The following is a 6,669-nucleotide window of genomic DNA, read 5'->3' on the forward strand; positions in this document are numbered from 1 at the left end:
CCCCCCTGGCACGCCTCAACAGTTTAACAATTCATTTGGCGACATGTAGTTCTACATTGGGTGCTAGCGGCAATCATAGGGCTCATTATAAACCATAAATTATTGGTTATTTGTGTGAGTTTTTGCATGGACAGCGCAGTTCATGCATCATTCTGTGCATTCAAGTCTTCGCGAGATGTGTTTCCTTAATTTGAATACGCTGAATAAACGCTACGTCGCGTTCTTCTGAGCTGCCTCACGCCTATTGGCTGTCTATCGCAGCCGCCAATCGTACGCTGCCACTTTACGGAGGCGAGGCTCTGATAGTGAACCCGTCAATGTTTGATTGGTCTAGGGACGGGTTTTGGGAAGGAATTGGTGGTTAAGCAGTGATTGGTTGAAGGGCGCTACAGGGACACGTGTAGTAACGTTCTGTGATGTTCTGGGCTTTCATATAGTAAGAAAATAAATATATTGCTGTGGTGGTCGTGTTAAGTATTTAACATCTTATGAAAATCAAGAAGCTAAAATCAGATTTTGTTAAATCACAGAAGCAAATGAAAGCTGACGTGTCTGCCTCGGAATACATTAACATTTATGAGGCAGATATATCCAGAGTAGTGAAAAATAAACTAGTACTCAAACTCACAGGAGAGCAGGAGAGCAAAAAGAAGGTCGGGACATTTCAGTAACAATGTGGGACTGTGGGTTGAGCTGTCAAGATCAGGACTGTCCCACAAAAAACAGGACAGTTTGGATGTATGAATAAAGAAAACCAAATAGTGACACTCAGCAGCAGCAGCATCTCCACACCTATGGTAATGCCCAAAATGCGTCATTCATTAGATCTCAATAAAATTTGTGATTTTATGGAGATGATGCTGCTGACCATCACTTTTTGGTTTGCTATATCCAGCTTAGCACATTGATTAATGAAATGTCAGTCAAACCTTAAAGCAATACTAACACGTTCCTTTAAAATCATAGGAACTTGTCAGTATGAAGTAAATGCTGCATCCGGACTAGTTCCCCGAAAAGCCCCCCGCAAAGCCGCCTAGAGTCCCGCGAACCTGTGTGCTGCCGACCTGCTGACACTGGTAACAGATCTTGGGATTGCTTCAGTGACACTGGGCTGGGGGCGATCCTTCCGTAGGCTTAATTCCTGTTTTCATTTGTATTCAGCCTATGGAAGGATCACGCCGCCCCCAGCCCAGCGTTACTGAAACGGCTCAGAAGGTCTTTTAACAGTGTCGAAGGGTCGGGTGAATGCAGGTTTGCGGGGGTGGCTTTGAGGGGGGCATTAACTTGATACTGACACGTTCCTATGATTTTTATAGGAACGTGTCAGTATCACTTTAAGGTTATTCAGCAGTAGACCAATAGTTTGCTGGTTTCTAGGCATGGGGTTATGAGACCTATTATGCAGTAAGAACAGAAGATGACACTGGCATTTCAAGCATATAATATAGTACCAAGGCAGTAATGACACCACCAAATATTTTATACTCTGAGGTTATTCCACTACAAGCACACTTATACTGCATGAGGCGTACTGGCAGCCTTATTATAATATATGCAGTGGATATGGTACCCAATGAATTTTACAGCAGGGACTCTAACCCCAACCAAATTATATAGTGAAAGCAGTGGGGTATAGACACATAAAGCACATCATATAGAGAGAGGCAGTAGGCATTGCTACCCAATGCACATTATACATAGCAAGAGGCAGTGGGGGCTGACAGCACAATACAGAAAAGGGCAGTAGGTACTGCCCCCCAAACACTACCCAACTCCCCCTACCAACAAACATTTCTGAAGCTGGAGGCCTGCAGCACTTTAGGGGCCCCAACACCAAACACTACCCAACTCCCCCTACCAACAAACATTTCTGAAGCTGGAGGCCTGCAGCACTTTAGGGGCCCCAACACCAAACACTACCCAACTCCCCCTACCAATAAACATTTCTGAAGCTGGAGGCCTTCAGCACTGTAGGGGCCCCAACCTTTTTCACCCATGAGCCACATTTAAATGTAAAAAAAGTTGGTGAGCAACTGAAAAAAGTCCATGGGCTTGCCAAATAAGGGCAGTGATTGGTATTTGATAACCCCTATGTGGATTGGCACCCTGCAGAAATTCAGTGAGTTGAACCTAGTTGGTGCAACTATGCAACTATGCACTATGGCAATACTTTATGATGACCCGGATCGTAAAATTACCGATTCGTAAATTACGCCAGGGTGGGCTGTAGAAACTGGTTGGAACGACATGGCTCTCTGATTTTGTCAAAGACAGCCTAGTAAACTACCCTCTATTTACTAATTTGGATGATCTTATGTCTCTTGCCATCCAAGTAGATAGAAGACAGAGAAGGGTAATTCCTTTCCTACTGGGTTTTTTAATGTTAAACCATCTACCCCCTCTGTGCCTCTACCTCAGGAGGAACCCATGCAATTGGGCATTACTCATCTAACTCCTGAGGAAAAGGCCCGCAGGCGGACAGAGGGTCGGTGTATTTACTGTGGGGAAAAGGGTAATTTTCTTAATCAATGTCCTAAGAAGCCAGGAAACTTCAAAGCCTAAATGGAGAGGGGGAGCTCCATTTGGGTCGAAAAGCTTCCTCTCCCCAATTTTCCTCTAGGATCATGGTACCTGTTAAATTAACCTGGCCTACGAGCTCTGTTAAGGTTTCTGTATTTGTGGATTCAGGGGCGGCAGGGAATTTTATGGATGCTGCTTTCGCAGCAAGGTTTAAATTTCCTCTATTATCCCTTATTCCTCCCATGAGAATCTTAGCCGTTGACAAAAGCCCTTTGGGGTCAGGTTTAGTAACTAAGAAAACCGTGGCATTATTCATGTGCACTAACAACTTGCACTCTGAGGAGTTATCCTTCTATGTTATCGAGAGTTCTCCGTCTTCTCCTCTAATTCTAGAGTTACCTTGGCTATGGGTACATAACCCACATATTGACTGGGTAACTGGGGAGGTTCTTCAATGGGGTCAAAAATGTAAGGACTCTTGCATAAGTGTTCCTCAATTGGTGGCAGTCACATCCCTAGAAGGTTTACCTGCGGCTTATGCTGATTTTTCTGATGTTTTCTCTAAGAAAGCCACAGAGACATTACCTCCTCGTAGGCAGTATGACTGTCCAATTAACCTCATCCCTGGGTCTACTCCCCCTAGAGCAGGGGTCAGCAACCTTTACTATCAAAAGAGCCATTTTGCCCCCTCTTCCGCTAAAGAAAAATAGTCTGGAGCCGCAAAACATAACACAGCTTATAAACTTTTAAAAGTTTTAACCTTTTTTTAAAAGAAGTGCAATGTGTAGGCCTACTTTGAAATAAATTAAACACTGAATAGCCCTATTAAATGCTAGTGTTCTCATCTGTTTAATGTGACTTCTGTTTCTAAAGCTTCATGCTGATCTTCCGTCTCTTGTCTTGAGTGTGTGACCGTGGTAATGACCATGATGAATCATCTTGCTGCGGCTCAGTCTTGCCTGTTACTCTTGGGATGTCTATACAGCCCTCGCACCTGCTGGCGGCTTCTTGAGTGTGCGACCGTGGTGAGCTAACCGCTAGTTATCCGTGGTCGCACACTCATAGCTGTATAGACGACATGACAGGCAAAGCCTCATGACAGAGCCGCAGCAAGCAGGATGAAGAGCCGCATGAGGCTCCGGAGCCGCGGGTTGCCTACCCCTGCCCTAGAGGGAGAACTTATCCTCTTTCTTTGCCCGGAGCCCAAGCAATGAAAGAGTACATCAGTGAAAATCTCAAAAGAGGTTTTATTAGGCCCTCTAGTTCTCCTGCTGGTGCTGAGTTCTTTTTTGTGGACAACCAGGAGTTATTTGATCAGGTCAAGAATGCTACCATCAATTCTAAACTTGACCTTAGGGGTGCATATAACCTCATTCGTATCAGGAAAGGGGATGAGTGGAAAATGGCCTTTAACACCAGGGATGGCCACTACGAATATCTAGTTATGCCATTCGGTCTTTGCAATGCCCCCGCAGTGTTTCAGGAATTTGTCATTGACATCTTCCAGGACCTACTGGGGTTATTCGTAGTGGTATATCTTGACAATATTCAAATTTTTTCCTCTAACTTGAGTGATCATCTGTCCAATTTTTGGGGTTCAATATCTCCTGTAAGGGTCTTGAAATGGATCCTGGGAAGGTTAAGGCCGTACTGGATTGGGCTCAGCCTCTTTCTTAAGTGCAACTCAAAGTTTCTTAGGCTTTGCCAATTATTATCGTCAATCCTTAAAAACTTTTCTTCGCGGTGTCTCCAATCACGGATCTAACCAAAAAGGGTGCAGATCCAAGTATGTGGTCTCCAGAGGCTATTCAAGCTTTTGAATTTCTCTGTCACCCTGATACCACTCTTCCCTTTATTGTAGAGGTTGATGCTTCAGAGCATTAATACAATATCATCTGGCAGGGCATTGAACAACCTCAAGGCCACCAAGGCTAGGGTGGCAGAATTTTAAGGGGCGGCATGCTGCCCAACCACACCCACATTGGTCCAGATGATGAAAATTTGCCAGAAAAAAGGGACAGGGTTGGAGCAGGAGCTGTTCTTTCTCAAAGGCATCCAATAACCAATAAGGTACATCCATGTGCATTCTTCTCTAGGAAGTTCTCACCTGCCAATAGAGAATTATCAAATGGGCCTTTGAGGATTGGCGACACTCGTTAGAGGGGCTAAACATACTATTACGGTCTTTACTGACCACAAGAATTTGCTTTACATTGAGTCTGCCAAACGGTTGAATCCTAGGCAGGCTAGATGGGCTTTATTTTTTACCCAGTTTAATTTCTCTCTCACTTACAGGCCTGGTTCCAATGCACTGATGCACTCTCTAGGAGTTTTGAGTCCAATTTGTCTGAACCTAGTAAGTGTGTTCCCATCATTCCGGGTGAGCTGATTGTGGCAGCTCTGGGATCAGACCTTGCCACACTATTGTCCTTAGTTCAATCTTTCGCCCCTGTAGATACTCCTTCCGGGAGGTTATTTGTTCCTGAGGGCTTAAGGGAACAAGTTCTGGGAAAGGTTCATAACTCAAAAATGGCGGGACATCCAGGAATCTCTAAGACTGTGTCTTTATTGTCCCGTGATGTGTCGTGGCCTTCATTTAAACAAGATGCCAACATTTTTGTTAATTCCTGCCCTGTTTGTCAGAGATCAAAGTCTTCTAGGAATCTGTCACAGGGATTGCTAAGGCCATTACCTATTCCTGACAGACCCTGCTCCCATCTGTCTATGGATTTTATTTTTGACCTCCCTTCATCGCAAGGGAAGACTGTGATTTGGGTGGTGGTGGATAGGTTCAGCAAAAGGAGTCATTTCATTTCCCTCCCACACCTCCCATCTGCTAAGACTCTGGCTGAGTTATTTATTTCTAATATTTTCTAATTACATGGTTTTCCAGTCAATATTGTTTCTGATAGAGGGGTACAGTTTGTTTCTAAATTTTGGCGAGCATTTTGCTCTCTGGTTGGGATTCAGTTGTCATTTTGTACCGCATACCACAATCAAACTAATGGTCAAACTGAAAGGGTTAATCAGTGCCTTGAACAATTCTTAAGGTGTTATGTGTCTGATAACCAATCCTCATCGGCTGAACTATTACCCTGGGCAGAATTTGCTTACAATAATGCAACTCATGCTTCTACTGGTGAATCTCCATTTTTTATTGTTAATGGTTTACATCCCAAAGCATTTTCTTTTTCTGTTTCATGATCCTCTGTACCCTCTGTCAATTCTTCTGTAAAACAATTTGCCAAGATTTGGTCTGGGGTGCATGATTCTCTTTCTGCAACTGCAGCTGCTCAAAAAGGGAAGCTGATAGATCTCGTAGAGAGGCACCCAAATATCAGGTAGGAGACTCTGTATGGTTATACACAAAAAACATCAAACTTAAGGTTCCCTCACTCAAGTTGGGACCTAGGTTTATTGGTCCATATCCCATTACTGATATAATCAATCCTTCTTCTGTTCATCTCAAACTACCTAATAATCAAGATTTCTAATTCTTTTCATGGCTCTCTCTTAAAACCAGCCACACAGGTGCGCCAACAGTCCTTTCCTCCCCCCTGTTGGTAGAGGGTCAGCCTGAATTTGTAGTCCAAGAACTCCTTGATGCTCACCTTGTGCGGGTTAAGTTGCAATATCTAGTAAAATGGAAGGGCTATGGTCCTGAGGAGAATTCTTGGGTTCCTGTTGCCGACATCGTCCTGTTGGCTGATCATCTCAGGAAACAATTCCACCTTAAGTTTCCTGAGAAACCTGGGGGTCCGGTGGCCCCTCCTTGAGGGGGGAGTAATATAACAACTTACCGTGGTGGTCTAGCGGGGGGATGGCAGGGATGCCTGCCGCCCTCTTGGTAGGGACGCCCGCCACTAGCTGCTTCCTCTTCTTAAAGCTGCAATACTAGGGCGCGCGGGGCGAGTCTCTGTTTTCTTTATTGGCGCTGGCGTGCTTATGTCAGTGCGAAATTCAAATGTTTAAAAGGTGCAATTGGGCTTGTGATCATTGCCCGTTATAGGATCTTGTTCCTGAGTTTCCTGGTGCTTCTGTGCTATTGAGCTATTCTGTGATTTTGATTACCTGGTTTCACCCCTGCCTGCTTCTGACGATTCTGACTTCCAAAATCCTGACCCTGTTTGGTAACTCAATCCTCTATTA

Source organism: Xenopus laevis, chromosome 6L (genome assembly GCF_017654675.1).
Source record: "Xenopus laevis strain J_2021 chromosome 6L, Xenopus_laevis_v10.1, whole genome shotgun sequence".
Classification (NCBI taxonomy): domain Eukaryota; kingdom Metazoa; phylum Chordata; class Amphibia; order Anura; family Pipidae; genus Xenopus; species Xenopus laevis.